At 41.8% G+C, this 16,732-nt stretch overlaps 1 protein-coding gene across 3 annotated transcripts in view; it reads left to right on the top strand.

The window, feature by feature from the left end:
• The first annotated feature begins 1,512 nt into the window (after positions 1 to 1,512).
• The window catches only part of ptprsa (protein tyrosine phosphatase receptor type Sa), a 525,319-nt gene continuing 510,099 nt past the window's right edge, over positions 1,513 to 16,732 (top strand). For 2 of the 3 annotated variants that reach the window (XM_051934973.1, XM_051934974.1), the window contains exon 1: positions 1,514 to 1,840. The gene's annotated coding sequence lies outside the window, so the exon portion shown is untranslated. Of the gene's footprint in view, positions 1,841 to 16,732 lie in introns of all 3 variants that reach the window. The other variant, XM_051934972.1, reaches the window with a different exon arrangement.

Genomic DNA, 16,732 nt, shown 5'->3' with positions numbered 1-16,732 from the left:
GCTGACTGCTGGGGGACACTAATTCCTGTGGCCCTTACTCTGCCACCAGTGCCAGTTGAAGCAAATTTGGAGCCCTAGGCAGAGCAGGTAATCGGAATTATTAGAATTTGACTAGCTGTGTGTGGGGAGGGGGGGCAGGGGGAGTCCCTCTTGGTGTCCAGAATGTGTAGCAGAAACGGTGCCCCTTTATGTATATATCACAGATTTTAAGGAACGTGTACTCTTTGGTGTGTGGAGCGTGTGCACTTCTACTTTCATAAACGGTACCCGGTGGGCAACAGCGCCCACTCATTATCATTATTGTTTGATCACCATGGCTGATTGTGGGGGGAGGGAGGGGGTGTCGGATCTCCCTCAGTGTCTTTCATAAATAGTCCCCTCAGATGGCAGGCAGGCGCCTGTGTCCACTGATGAATTGACCAGCTCTGTCCGCCACTGCCAGCATTCCAAAGATGTGTTTATTAAGTTACTTGATGGTTCAAAGGTGAGCGCTGTGCGTGCGCGTGCGTGTGTGTGCGTGCGCGTGTGTGAGACGACTGTTTCCTGCGTTGTGCCCAGTACTGCTGGAATTGGCTTTGATTCCTCGCCCAACCCCCCCGCCCAGCAACCCCGATTCCGAATTTCATTAAGTGAGTTCCTAATTTTACAGGCTGATATGAACCATATGGCGCTTTGCAAGAAGTCACAGTAAAAACCGTAATGACCCAAAGTCCCCAAGTGCAAATTTGTTACCATGCATTCTTTTCCAGTAATAACCGATGAAGCATCACTGCAAAAAAAAACTGTCCAAGGACAAATAGCAATTGGGGGACATGGTGTGGGGGGGGGGGGGGGGGGGGGCTTTTTTCTTCCCCTTTTCCACGCTTACCAACCCTGACCGTTTTCTGCAGTTTACCAGTTGGCGGCTGATCCGGGATGTCCCATCAGCTCACGCACTCTCTGTAGGGTGTGGGTCTTATGTGCAGAGCGACCGCCACCCCCAAACTCAGGTCCACAGAATAACCCAGAGCCGGCCCTCATCCTCTCCAGGTTAGCCACCAGACCCCATTCTACATAAAGGGCCAAATACTGGTACGTACCTCCCCTCTCTGTCTTCGCTCGGGGCCAGTACGCGACTTTTCATTCATTCACTTTGCGGACTAATCGCCCCCCCCCCCCCCACCGCCGCACAGGTTCATATCATCCGCCCCCCCCCCCCCCCAAAAAAAAAAAACCTCTTCTGCTCTCGCACACATCCCCCTCCCATCCCGCGGCCCGACAACCCTGTACTTCTCCCACCTTTTTACGAGAGTCATATATCTGGCTGAGTGGACCCCCCGCAACAACATCAGTCCCCCCCCCCCCCCCCCCCCCCCCCCCCCCCCCCCCCCCCCCCCCCCTACCCCTTCGCATCTGTTTCTAATCCGCGGTGTCATTCACCAGTCGGGTCACGTGATGAGGCCTTTCTCTGGTACACCCCCCCCCCCCCTCCCTCCTTCCTTCCCTCCCTCCCTCCATCCCGAGAGAAGGCCCCTCTCTGTAGTGCGTGAGACGACGCAGCAGTGAGAGTGGCACGGAGTGCGAAGAGGAGGCGCATAACGGAGGCTCTCCGGCTGCGCGGCGCAGCGTCTTTGTGTCTGAAAAACAAAAAAAAGAAAAGACAGAAAATAAATAAATACAGAAATCTCGATCTTCACTTTTGGGATATCAAGGGCTTCGCTTTTATGGATACAACGTAGCTCACGCCAGTGAACCGGTGGATTTCAGTCTTCTTTTTTTTATTACCCCCCTCTAAGGTTGAAAAAGGGGAGGGGGGGCGGAGTTGGGGTCGCCTGAGAGCCGTTTGGACTCGCTCTGAAAGGTAAGACAATGGGCACAGACCCTTTTTTTTGTCACCAGCTTGCTACATTGACTTTATGCCATTCAATAAACGGCAGATTTAGATCGCCGATGCTGCTTTACAGGATTCCCGAGCGCCGTTTCAATGGACTTCACGCACAAAGCCGAACGGACCGCGCACTCTTTTTTTTTTTTTTTTAATTCCCTGCGCTTTAGTGCATAGAAGACGAAAAGGCAATTTGCCGCTTTTCACGAGTTTGGTTCGCTCGATTGTTTCACCCGAGTACTCTTATTGTCCATCCTTTTTCTTTTGTTTTCGCTTAACATTGTTACCCGATCTTGTTACGTGTAAAGTACAGTAAAGTAAGGTGCGCGTTTTTTTTTTTTTGATCTCTCCAGTTTGCTCGATCCGTCGGGGGAACTTGCCAAAGAACAAAAGTCACGGCCGTTTGTTTGCGTACAGAGCGCGACTTGAGCTCGGCTTTGGCTTGATTTACACTGACGAGAAACCCGATCCGCACGGCTCGCCGTTTGAACCTTCTGATCTGGCTGTAGGTGGACATAACAGGGTGACTATACAGCTTAAGGGTGCCCTGGAAAGCCTTTCACCCTCCTGTTTCCAGATGATTCATTTCTCTATTTAGGAGACAAGTCCCCCTGAAACGGCCACGAATCTCTCCCTTCGCTATACGGATCGCTGAACAGAAAGGTCTGCCGTCAGGAGAAGCAACGAGTTAGCGAGTCGGAGCTCAGGTTTGAAAGTGCAAAACAAAATGGGAAGGTTAACAAAGAAGAAGAGATAGAAAATCGTTACGGAATGGTCCGTACAGCACTTTCACATCAAATTCACTTTAGTGAGACTCAACGAAAAGATTTTACAACCGGTTTGTACTGTGCGATAATACACAATTAAGTACTTGAACTTAAATGTGTAAAGTGCGCACATATATGCAGAGTAAAACGAGCAGGAAAACGAATACAGTGAACAACTTGCATACTATTTAATTTGAAACTAAAACACATGGGATCAAATGAGGCGAAAAAACTAACAAGAATTGTGACGACGTGCATTGTACGTGCGCTTTATGTACGAAACCGTACAGTGCACTAGTCGGGCAAAAACGGCACACACACCGAGTTCGAGGGGGTTTTAGAATTGTGCATATACCACGATACTTTCGTTATATTTTAATTGTACCTATAGTGAAATCAGGGAAAACACAAACCGAGTGGACTCCCCATGTTCAGTGGCACCGAGTTAGATCAAACAGGAGAGGGGCCGAAACGGCAACACACCAAAATCAACGGACGCCTTTATCCAAGGCGACTTACAGCACTGGAGAGATGCAGTTGCTTTGGAGCACAGGCAGGTGAAGTGACTTGCTCAGGGTCACACGCTGTCCGTGGCGGGATTTGAACCCACAACCTCGAGGTTTGAAGTCCAAGGCCACACGCGATTAAACGCGATAACTATGAAAGACACTATATACTGGAGTATATAGATATGGACGCACCTTTAATATGAAACAAATATGAAATATAAATAGATATCAAACACTTAAAATAGTAGATTGATATGAAAAAATTATATGATAGATAAAGACAATGCATAAGAGATAGATAGGAAAGGCCTGAACTATAAAAGATACTATATTATAAATCGCTGGAGGGGAAAGGCACAAATGCATTATGTAATAGATTAGTATGAAATCTGCTATATGATAGACAGACAACAAACAATAGATAAATAGGCACAATATAAGAAGTAGAAAAGAAACAATATTATAAATCGCTAGCGGGGAAAGGCACTATATGATAGATAAGAATGGAACTATATAATTATAGAAGTATAGCAAATGCATTATATAATAGATTAGTATGAAATCTGATATATGATAGACAGACATCAAACAATAGATAAGTAGATAGGAAAGGCACTATATAAGAAGTTTAAAAGAAACAATATTATAAATCGCTAGAGGGGAAAGGCACTATATGATAGATAAGAATGGAACTATATAATTATAGAAATATAACAAATGCATTATATAATAGATTAGTATGAAATCTCCTATATGATAAACAGACATCAAATAATAGATAAATAGGCACTATATAACAAGTGGAAAAGAAACTACATTATAAATCGTTAGAGGGGAAAGGCACTATATGATAGATAAGAATGGAACTATATAATTATAGAAGTATAACAAATGCATTATATAATAGATTAGAATGAAATCTGATATATGATAGACAGACATCAAATAATAGATAAATAGGCACTATATAAGAAGTAGAAAAGACACTATATTATAAATCGCTAGAGGGGAAAGGCACAAATGCATTATATAATAGATTAGTATGAAATCTGATATATGATAGACAGACAACAAATAATAGATAAATAGGCACTATATAAGAAGTAGAAAAGAAACAATATTATAAATCACTAGAGGGGAAAGGCACTATATGATAGATAAGAATGGAACTATATAATTATAGAAGTATAACAAATGCATTATATAATAGATTGTTTTATCATATAGGAGATTTCATACTAGACAATGGCACTATACAATAAATATAAAATAATTATGAATAAATAGATGTCAAGTGCAGTATATAATTATAGAAGTGTATCAAATGCATTACACAGATTGGTGTGAAAGACATTATATGATAGATAAAGACCCTACCTAATAGATTTATAGATAGTAAAGGCATAAAGTATCTATCTATCTATCTATTATGTGATAGATGTAAATGTAATGAATTATTATTATTATTAGATATAAATGGCAAAATACAATACATATGAAATAAGATGTGAATAAATAGATGTGAAGTGCATGGTATAATTCTAGATATATAAAACAAATATAAAAGACAATATATTATAGAGAGCTAGAAAGGAAAGGCACTATATAATAAACACAAAAGGCACTACATGATTGAGTGATATGCATGGCACTATACAATAAATATGAAATAATTATGAATAAATAGATGTCATGTGCAGTATATAATTATAGAAATGTATCAAATGCATTATATAACAGATTGGTGTGAAAGACATTATAGGGTAGACAAAGACCCTACATAATAGATTTATAGATATCAATCATATAATGCCTTTTCTATGAATGGCAAAGTACAATACATATGAAATAAGATATATATAATAGATGTCAAGTGCACCGTATAATTCTAGAAATGCAAAAAAAATATAAAAGACAATATATTATAGAGAGCTAGAATAAACACATAAGGCACTATATGATAGCTGGGAATGGCACTATATAATTACAGAAGTCATTTTGTAATAGATTGGTATGAAGGAAATTATGATAGACAAACAACATAATAGATGTGAATATTTAGGAAAAGCATTATATGATAGATATGAATGGCACAGTACAATACATATGAAATAAGATTTGAATAAATAGATGTCAAGTGCACTATATAATTATAAACATATATCAAATGCCGCATATAATTGATTAGTATGAAAGAAATGATGTGATAGATAAAGACACCACATAACAGATAGACAGGAAACAAACGGATAAAAAGACAGGGAAGGCACCGTCTCATAAATACAAAATGCAGTTTGTGATTGAAAGACATCAATGGCACTAGGCAATAGATTTGAAATAAGATATGAATAAATAGATATCAAGTGCACTTTATAATAAATACAAAAGGCATTATATTATAGATAGATAGATAAACAGAACGTTATTTGTGCCCAGAGTAAATTTTGGCCTTTTACAGAAGCTCAATAAATACAAAAACATTAAATAAAACACTTGCAACCAAATGTGTAACTAAATACTTCAAGTGTTCTAGTGTAGTAAGTTCATCCAGTAGTACAGCTATATATATTTATATACATACAGTGTAGTATGTATGGGTGTTATAGGCGTCTGCAGTTAGTACACAGTTTAGTTAGTGAGTTCTTATAAATCCCAGTGGGCCGCAGACCCCCCATATGTGTGCAGCACACACCATACTGTACATGATGTCTGCAGGATACCTGGACTCGTCGTCTTTTCACACACTACTCTCAACACAGCAGAGCCTCTGCAATGGCACTTTTCTGGGACGTGTGGCTCCTTGTTGGTTGAGCCTTTTTTGACTAAGAGCCGTTTCATTCTCGCGGCGTTCTTTGCATGTCAAATTGTTTTTTAGGGCTTTGAAAAGGTCCCTAATACGCATATGTGGACAAAACAGAAATCGTTAACGTATGGCAGGCGACTCAGCAGGATACGACAGATCCAGAAAACCTGAACTTGGGTTGTGTCCTTGTGTTGGTAAAATGATGAAGCCAGTGGCATTTGACAAATCAGTTATCTGTTCCTGGGCACTTCCGGAGCCTGGTACTGATCCTAACGATTGAGGGTTCTTGATTGAATCTTCATGTGCATGATTCTTTTGAAAATCAAAAATGGTTCCCCTACGCAGTGCAGTGCACTGGGGACCCCCAGCTACACCACCACTCAGCATACATAGATTAGCATGGGGCCCCCCGGGCGACTGCCCAGCGTGCCCATGTGTTAAGACGGCCCTGCCCCTATGGCATCGCCGCTGTAAAGACTGGACATGGAGTTCAAATCGTACCTTCTGGTTATGTGGAGTTCACATTATGTTTATGTATTTTTTGGTGTTATCTTTGTTAGAAATGCACGTTGATTATATACTAGATGGTGTGGTGTGTGTGTGTGTGTCTTGAAGTGCACTATCGATGTCCACCATGACTGCTTCCTGCCTCGGTCTCTTCCAGTCAGGAGGGGCTCAGGGCTCACTGTGACCCTGAAATTGGATGAAGCGACTCCAGGCATGTACAGGGTGGCATGAGGACATTTCATAGATAGCTGAGTGAGTGTCCTTGTGCACACCTAGTGACGGTGTATGTGTGCGTCTGACATTATACACCATGCACTGCTCTGTAAATAGGAATGGACACCAACGTGGTGTGTTTCACTTTCTGGAGTGACGCTACATGTGTCACCGCAGGAGCACTTGCTCCGAGGGTAGCACTGGCGCGCGTCCGGCCTAAAGTGGCCTAGACTCATGCGCACGTCTCAATAGAAAATAGTTATTTTACACCATAGAGACCTCATTTACATATCAATGTCAAACGTTCTTTGCTCTTGTTAAACTTATCATGGTGCTGTTTACCACAAACAACACCATTTAAACGCAAAAATGTGTCGCACCAGGGGACTTGGAGTTTTGTAACCTCATAAATTAATTGGCGTAACAGTGACTCGTGCTTGGATCCGAAATCGGGAAAAGTGTGACACTGAGCCTTTGTGGGTACAAATTCATGGCTTATTAACGAAAAAGGTGCTGCTCTGTATTTTATTTATATACACGAGAACAGAGCTGGCCTGTCTGTCCGTTCGTCCTTCTCACGCAGCCCCCCCCTTCAAATCTGCCTGTCTAACACAGCGACTTGGATGCTCATCTCTGTGTTTCGTAGAGCGCCACCTTTCACATGCGCCGCCCTATCTGTACCTCGGTGTGCCCGTCTTTGGTATCGAGCACCACGGTTATCATTCTACATGTCAAACGGGCTGGCGTGAAAGTCACTCGGCCGTACGTGTCGCTCACTTTGTGTCTTTCATGTCTGCCCAGCTTATCTTGTGACTTTCACATTAATCTATCTGTTGTTCGAGCACAATACTCCTCAGACTGTTTAATGCAGCATCCTTCATATCTAGTTATGTTAAGTAAAATCCTTCCTCAGTCAGTCAGTCAGTCATTGGCCAACCTGCTATATCCTAACTACAGGGTCACGGGGGTCAGCTGGAGCCAATCCCAGCCAACACAGGGCACAAGGCAGGAACAAACCCCAAGCAGGGCGCCAGCCCACCACAGCCTTCCTATACTGTATGTCTGTCTGTAATGTAGCACCTTTCACATTTATCATCGCTTCATCTGTCTTTCACATATGGTGGCTTTAGTGAGAAGTTAAACAAAATCCATCCATCCATTATCCAACCCGCTATATCCTAAAACTACAGGGTCACGGGGGTCTGCTGGAGCCAATACCAGCCAACACAGGGCGCAAGGCAAGGAAACAAACCCCGGGCAGGGCGCCAGCCCACCGCAGAGTTAAGCAAAATGATGCCTTTTATTGGCAAACTAGAAAGATTACAGTATGCAGGCTTTTGAGGCAACTCAGGTCCCAGTTTGTAATCATCAGTCATCTTGGCTGAAAAAGGAGCCTCAGTTGCCTTGAAAGCCTGCATACTGTAATCTGTCTAGTTAGCCAATAAAAGGCGTCATTTTACTTAACTTCTCACTACGTTCATAATGGCCAACACGGCACAACACCCTAGCACTACAGACATGTGGTGACTTTCAAATCTGCACAGTAGCTTTCACATCTATCTGTCTTTCATATAGTGCCTTTCATGTCTATGTATCTATGGCAGTAGTTTTCACATCTATCAGTTATATACTGCCACTCATATCTTATTAGCTATCATATAGTATCATATCTATCTGTCCGTCCATGATATAGCCTTTCACATCTGTCAGTCTGTCTGTTCATCTAGGAGAAAGTAGGGTGAAGTGACACCTTTTATTGGCTAACTAAAACCTGTACCAATCTATGGCTAACACGGTACAACACTCTACTGCTATCTATTCATCTGTCTTTTGTTTTGTAGGTTTCACATCTATCTACCATTTTCATAGAAGTTTTCACTTCTATCAATTACATACTGCCGTTCAAAGGTGTCTTATTATCTATTATATAGCATCATTCACATCTATCAGTCTACTTACATCTTTCATGTAGTGCCTTCCATGTCTATGTATCAATGGCAGTAGTTTTCACATCTATCAGTTATAAACTGCCACTCATATCTTATTAGCTATCATATAGTATCATATCTATCTGTCCGTCCGTGATATAGCCTTTCACATCCGTCAGTCTATCTATTCATCTGTGTTTTGTGTTGTAGGTTTCATGTCCATCCATCCATCCATTTTCCAACCCCCTGAATCCGAACACAGGGTCACGGGGGTCTGCTGGAGCCAATCCCAGCCAACACAGGGCACAAGGCAGGAACCAATCCCGGGCAGGGTGCCAACCCACCGCAGGACACACACAAACACACCCACACACCAAGCACACACTAGGGCCAATTTAGAATCGCCAATCCACCTAACCTGCATGTCTTTGGACTGTGGGAGGAAACCGGAGCGCCCGGAGGAAACCCACGCAGACACGGGGAGAACATGCAAACATGCGAACCCAGGTCTCCTAACTGCGAGGCAGCAGCGCTACCCACTGCACCACTGTGCTGCCCATAGCAGTTTTCACATCTATCAAATATATCCTGCCATTCATAACCATCCATCTCATAATCTGTTATGGAGTATCATTCTCATCAGTCTATTTACCTGACTTTTATATAGTGCCTTTCATAGATATGTATCTATGACATAGCGGTTTTCACTTCTATCAATTATATCCTGCCATTCATAGCTATCTGTCTTATTATCTATTATATAATATCATTCACATCTATCAGTCTGGCGTTAATATAGCACCTTTCAAGTCTATATATCTATGACTGGGCAGTATTCAGATCTATCAGTTGTATACTGCCATTCATAGCTATCTGTCTTATTATCTATTATATATTTCACATCTATCAGCCTGTTTATCCCTCTTTAATATAGCGCCTTTCATGTCTATGTATCTATGACATAGCGGTTTTCGCTTCTGTCAATTACATACTGCCATTCATAGCCATCTGTCTTATTTTTATACTGTATTGAGGATTTGTTCTGTTCTGTGTATTTTATTGTATTGACCCCCCTTCTTTTTGACACCCACTGCACGCCCAAACTACCTAGATAGGGGTCTCTCTTTGAACTGCCTTTCCCGGGGTTTCTTCCATTTTTTCCCTAAAAGGGTTTTCTTGTCTTCTTAGAGCGTCAAGGCTGGGGGGGCTGTCAAGAGGCAGGGCCTGTTAAAGCCCATTGCGGCACTTCTTGTGTGATTTTGGGCTACATAAAAATAAAGTGTATTGTATTATATTATCTATTTTATAGTGTTTTCCACATCTGTCAGTCTGTTTTCCTGACATCTTGGTGTTACATCCATCCCCTGGTGTAATAAGGTCCATACAATTAAACAACACACAATGCCATCCCAGCATTATGGTGTTGTTTATTATGATTATGTTATCAATGATTACTGCCACTCATATCTGTCTGTGTTATTATCTATTATAGAGTATCATCCATAACTATCTACCTGTTATACTCTCAAAATCCTGGTTCTTTAATGGCACTTTATGGTTCTTTACCGGGTTGTGTTCTTCCTTATGGAGTCATTGGGTGACAAAGAGCCTTTTCATTTTGGGAAGGGTTCTTTGCATATGAAGTTGGTACTTGGAGCTTTGCAAAAAAAAAAAAAAAATTCTAATTTGTAGAAAAAACGCTGACATTTTTAATTCATGGTTTATTTAGTAAGAAAACCTGAACTTAGCCTGTGGCGTTGTATGTAGTGAGAGTCCTTTTAAAATCAGGAGCTATTGGTGTTTCATAAATCGGCTATATCTGGCTACTTACTGTATGGAGATTTTTATGGATCTAAATTATTAGAGTTTTTTTCTGGAAACTTCCCGTGGATGGGTGTTTTCGGAACCCCTGCTGGCGCCTTTATTTGACAGTTTGACATCTGTGGCAGAGCGACGGGCGCTCAGCAGGCTCCTATCAATTATGGAGAATTCACTGCATCCACTAAACAGTGTCATCTCCAGACAGAGGAGCAGCTTCAGCGACAGACTGCTGTCACCGTCCTGCTCCACTGACAGACTGAGGAGATCGTTCCTCCACCAAACTATGCGACTCTTCAATTCCACCTGGGGGTATTAACATTATACAAAGTTATTGTCTGTTTTTTACCTGCATTATTATCAATCTTTAATTTAATATTGTTTTTTGTATCAGTATGCTGCTGCTGGAGTATGGGAATTTCCCCTTGGGATTAATAAAGTATCTATCTATCTATCTATTTTTAAGAGAAAAGCCAAGCAAAATGTCACCTTTTATTGGCTAACTAAAAAGATTACAATATGCAAGCTTTCGAGGCAACTCAGGCCCCTTCTTCAGGCAAGATGTACAGTAATCATCGATTACATCTTGCCTGAAGAAGGGGCCGGAGTTGCCTCGAAAGCTTGCATATTGTAATCTTTTTAGTTAGCCAATAAAAGGTGTCATTTTGCTTGGCTTTTCTCTACATTCATAATGGCTAACACGGGACAACATCCTAGTACTATTTTTAAGAGTTTATACTTATCATATAACCTTGCGCCCTTTATTGGTTGGGATTGGCTCCGGCGGACCCCCATGACCCTGTGTTAGGATATAGCGGGTTGGACAATGACTGACTGACTTACTATACAGTATACAGCCGCTCCTATTTATCTCACTTGGAAATATTTCCGTGTACCTTGGGCATATAAACGTTGGTAGATTTCGCCTCTTAATGTTGCTGATAAAGCTCACTAGAGAAAATACGCTGCCAATATGTTTCAATACTTTTGAGTGCAGATTTACCTTAACAATATGAGAAGTTTCATCTCCTTCTGCGTTTCTCAAGTTTTCCCAAAAGGTATGAAAATCAGCGCGGGTCGCTCACGGGCCTTTAATGGTCTCCTCAATACATAAAGCGAATGCTTTTTAATTGGGCGTTAAGAGGCAGGGCGGTGTCACGTGCCCGACGCGCACACCCTTGTGCTGGCGATCAGCCAATCGAATGCCGCCTTAATAACGAGCGCTCATTAAAGTAAAGTGAGCGCGGTGGCACACAAAAGCAGATCAGGTTTTCACAAACCAGTCGAGTCCTACGGCAGGAGCGTGTAATCACCACCACCCCGGAGAATAGCTGTTTCTTTTTTTTAATATTCCGCCTTCCCCCTAGAGGCTTTACTTTTTCGTTTTCCTTTATTTCCCTGACATTTAGACTCGCGCACGGAGGCAAGCGCCGCTTCCAGAACTGCACTCCCAGTTTCTCCTATTTTGACCTTTGCGGTTTGTGAACAAAAAAAAAAGGAGAAGAAACGAAAAAAAAAAACTTTCTCTAGCTGTCTGCCGAGTGAAGTTTGTGCCCTGCAGACACACATTCTTCATGAAGAGGCATCGCGGAAAAAAGTGTGCTTTTTATTGCTGTCTTCTCGAGTGTGGGTGCAGATCGAGGTGTTGAATTACAGCATCATCATAAGAAAGTGTGACTAACTCGCGAGTGCGATTTTCTTTTCTCTCTTTTTTTTTTAAATGCTACAAATAACGATTGCAACACGCGTGTGATGAAGAATATCCAAGGCTCGGTTTAACCGTTACAAGGCTGAGCCACGGAGTCGTCCAGAATTAAAAGTTAAAGGAAATCCGGAATGCTGTCTTTATAAATACCGTATCCCGAAACAGTCGCCTGTAGAAGGTGGTCAGAGGGGGGGGGTCTCAATGCTCAAGTGGAGTGACAGTCCACCATATGTCCACTTAGAAGGTGCTCCTTACAGTTCTTAGAACTTAGAAGGGTGACGAGCCACACGGACATCTAATTATTATTATCGATCAGTGTTTAAGGAACCACAATGCCGTTTTTCATACATTTGTTATAAGCCACAAAATGGATACATTCTGAACAACCAGTATACTTTGTTTTATTCCACATAAGTGGGTCTTGGGCAGCACCGGCTGCACACCAAAATGGTATGGTATGATTAAACCAAAAAAAAAAAACATCACGTAACAGTGTACCAGACAATGTGATTTGAAGGAAGGGGCTCGACATGATGTTTGGGGGGGGGGGGGGGGGGGGGGGGTTCACCCGGGTAAATGACCCCCTGGAGCTGGACCAGGTTGTCAGGAGCCGTCCCTGTCTCTCCCATGTGCGGACACACACACCAACACACTAAGGCAACTTTAACAATGCCAACTCCCCTAATAGCCATGTCACATTACATGACCTTCCCAGTGATTTTCAGTTGCTGTCTTCATTTGCATAATCTTAGTGGGCCGTGGGGCGGTCGTGTAGTTTGACATACCCATTGACTCAGTCAGGCCAGTCTGCGATCCACCCCAATGAAAGTGGTAGGGCCAGCCTTTGTGTGGGGGTGTGTGAGGACTGAGAACAATGAGTATATCATCCCAAAGTGGAAGTGCATATAATGCAGCCACTAGAAATTAGGAACGTGGGTGTTTTTGGACCTTGCAAACAGAAGTGAGGCTCATCTGTCTGATGTCTCTTGCTTTATGTACTGCAATGGAAAAAATGGGAAGAGAATACAACTGAACTCATCGTACCCGAAAAACATTCGTACAACACCAGCACCTTCAGGCAGTACCGATGGCTGTCAGAAGGCAGTTAGCTCACAGTGCTCTGGAAAGTCACCAGGGAGTCGTGTAATTTGTCATACCCTGCAATTCCCAGTTTCTGCTGTTGTACGATACAATACAGTTTATTTTTGTATAGCCCAAAATCACACAAGAAGTGCCGCAATGGGCTTTAACAGGCCCTGCCTCTTGACAGCCCCTCAGCCTTGACTCTCTAAGAAGACAAGAACCCCCCCCCCCTTCCCAAAAAAAAGGAAGAAACCTCGGGAAAGGCAATTCAAGTTATTATCAAGTCTGACATCCCCTTTGGCGAGAAGTCGTGCAATGTGCCACCGGCTTAACTATCTATCCTGTATATGCTGTCACTCTGTCTGTCTATTGATCTGCAGTTATTGAGTTTGACATCCCTTACAATTAGAAGTTTTGTAATGTGCCACTCGGTTATCTATCTGTCTGTCTCTCTATCTATCTATTATATAGTGCCTTTCATATCTATCTATTGACCTCAAGTTATCGAGTTTGACATCCCTTACGATTAGAAGTTGTGTAATGTGCCACTCAGTTATCTATCTTTCTGTCTGTCTCTCTATCTATCTAACATATAATGCCTTTCATATCTATCTATCTATTATATAGTGCCTTTCATATCTATCTATCTAACTATTGACCTCAAGTTATCAAGTTTGACATCCCTTACAATTAGAAGTTGTGTAATGTGCCACTCTGTTATCTATCTGTCTGTCTCTCTATCTATCTATTACATAGTGCCTTTCATATCTATCTGGCTATCTATCATATAGTGCCTTTCATATCTATCTATCTATCTGTTGACCTCAAGTTATCGAGTTTGACATCCCTTACAATCAGAAGTTGTGTATAATTAGAAGTTGTGTTTTATGCTAATGGGTTATCTATCTGTCTATTATGTAGTGCCTTTTACATCTATCTATTGGCCCTCAGTCGTTGAGTTTGACATCCCTTACGATTAGAAGTTGTGTAATGTGCCATTCTGTTATCTATCTATCATATATTGCCTTTCATATCTATCTATCTATCTGTTGATCTGTAGTTGTCGAGTTTGACATTCCCGCTGACTTGAAATTCTGTATTGTGCCACTGGCTTATCTACGTTTCTATCATATAGTGCCTGTCTGTCTGTCTATCTATCTGCATTTGTCAAGTTTGACATCCCCCATGACTAGAAGTTGTGTAATGTGTCAGCGAGTTATCAAATTATCTATTTATTATATAGCGCCTTTCACATCTATGTATTGGCCTGCAGTTGTCTAGTTTGACATCTCCTACAATTAGAAGTTGTGTAATGTGCCAGTGGGTTATTTATCTGTTTATTATTTTATTATTTTTTTATATTATTTATTATTTTTGGCGGAGTGGTGGCTCTGAGGTTAGGGATCTGCACTGGCAATTGGAAGGTTGCCGGTTCAAATCCCGTAAATGCCAAAAGGGATTCTGCTCTGTTGGGCCCTTCAGCAAGGCCCTTAACCTGCAAGTGCTGAGCGCTTTGAGTAGTGAGAAAAGCGCTATATAAATGCAAACAATTATTATTTAATTATTATATTATTTATTATTTTAGATAGTGCCTTTCATATCTATTGATCTGTCAAAGTTAATTTTGTACCACCTGCTTACACTTCGTGGCTATCAATTGTGGGAGGACACTGGACACTGAACATCAAGCAGGGTTCACCCAAGACTTGAATCCCACGTCTCCTGGTTAGAATGCTGTGCCACTAAAAATATGCAAAAGTTCCTAAAAGTGAACTTAAATTAAACTAAACATTCATCAACATGTTAAAAAAACTGTAGAGATAAATACTAGAAATAAAAATGGCAGACGCTGTGCTGGGTTCAGATTCGGCTACTGACGCTGTGTGACCCTGATCAGGTTACTTCACCTCGCCTGCTCCAATTGTGAAAACAAAAGAAATGGAAACAGTTGTATCTGAAATGTCGTACGTTGTCTTGGATAAAGACATCAGTCAAATAATAGTAAATGGCATTCAAATAATCTTGATGAGCGTCGCCAACACATTTCTCAAACAGGAGAACAAAATAAACATAGCATAATAATTCCCACTAAAAGGAGTTAAATTCGTCTATTGGTGTATTTTTTGCACAGTTCAATCCGGCGCTTCTTTCCTCTTCCCTTTATGGCTCATACTGGCAGTTGTTGTCAAATACACACAATGGTTTTGTGAAAGCGTATTTTTAATCAAAGGCGGTCGGGTCCTCCGATCTGCACCGGCACTCACTCACACACACACACACACACACACACACACACACACACACTTGCCTGCAGTAAAAAGGTGGGGATGAAAAAGCTGTGATTTGCAGCTAAAAGTTCTTTCAAACATCTGCTTTGCAAGCAATACCCGACATTCCCAGCGAGAAAAGAACACGACGGGGGTAACAAAAAAAAAAAAAAGCAGGCTGCTAATTAAAATGAAGACGCGGTCCGTCTGAGACGGCAAAGTGCGGGGTGGATACTTGCAAATCAGCGCTCCTTGCTTTCAAGTGGCAAAGGGAAGATTGATGGCTTGCCTTTCGGGTCTTTTCTTTAAGGTGCACTGCCATACTAGTCATTGGCGGTTTGTTGCCGTACGTCTCGTGAACGTAAATGTCGAAGGGTCACCGGTTCAGCGTGGTCGTTCACATCGTGATCGAGAGCCGCGCGGATTACTGCTCGCTTCTACGCTTTTCTATCTCCGTCTGTAAATGAAAGCGCGGAGTGGAAGTTGGGCGCTCAACGCTGGCAGCCTTTCATTTTGAAGGCGTTTTCCAGTTTTTTTTTTTTCCAGGTTTTCTTCTGTACTCCAAAAATATGCAAGTTCATGTTAATTGGCCCCACGCGCCGGCCCAGAGTGAGTCACTAAGTGTTGGGTGTGTGTTATGGTTTGGGGCTCATTTTTAATTCCGTTAATTCCGTCCTCTCTTTTTTTTTTTATTTTGCACGCTGTGATTTCTTGGTGTTGATTCTTTATCCGCTGTTTATTTTTTGTTCTGACATCATTTCGTTTAAGTAAAAAAAAAAATAAATGCAGTCATGTGAAAAACTAAGTGCACCCCATGGAAATCGTCAGGAGCGGACTGGGTCTCAAAGCCATCCTTCAACGAGTGAAGTGACGAGGTCGACCCACTCAGCCCCTTATTCATTGTAATTTTCTTAAAATTTGTGATGAGTACGCGGCTCGCCTATAATATGAACTCTATCCAAACTGTTGTCAAACTTAATCTGTACACTGTTGTTTAGACACAACTTAAAATTTGACGACATGCTTAGAAATAAAACTTAATGAAAAATCAAAATGTAGTAACAGGGCTTACACATTATTTGAGTAGGTGTCAAATGTCAATGTCATGTCCAAGTGCCAGTACCCTAGTAGGCTAGTAGCTGCTCATTTACAAAGGAATAAACCGAGGTTATAATGAAAACGTCATGTTCCATTAACTTAACTATAAACTGTAAATGTTCTGTCCTAATATGAAAAATTCCTATCCTGTGCTTTATAACTTTATTACA

Source organism: Erpetoichthys calabaricus, chromosome 12 (assembly GCF_900747795.2).
Source record: "Erpetoichthys calabaricus chromosome 12, fErpCal1.3, whole genome shotgun sequence".
Classification (NCBI taxonomy): Eukaryota; Metazoa; Chordata; class Cladistia; order Polypteriformes; family Polypteridae; genus Erpetoichthys; species Erpetoichthys calabaricus.
Note: the sequence above shows the minus strand (reverse complement) of the source record. Positions and strands in the feature narration are given on the sequence as shown.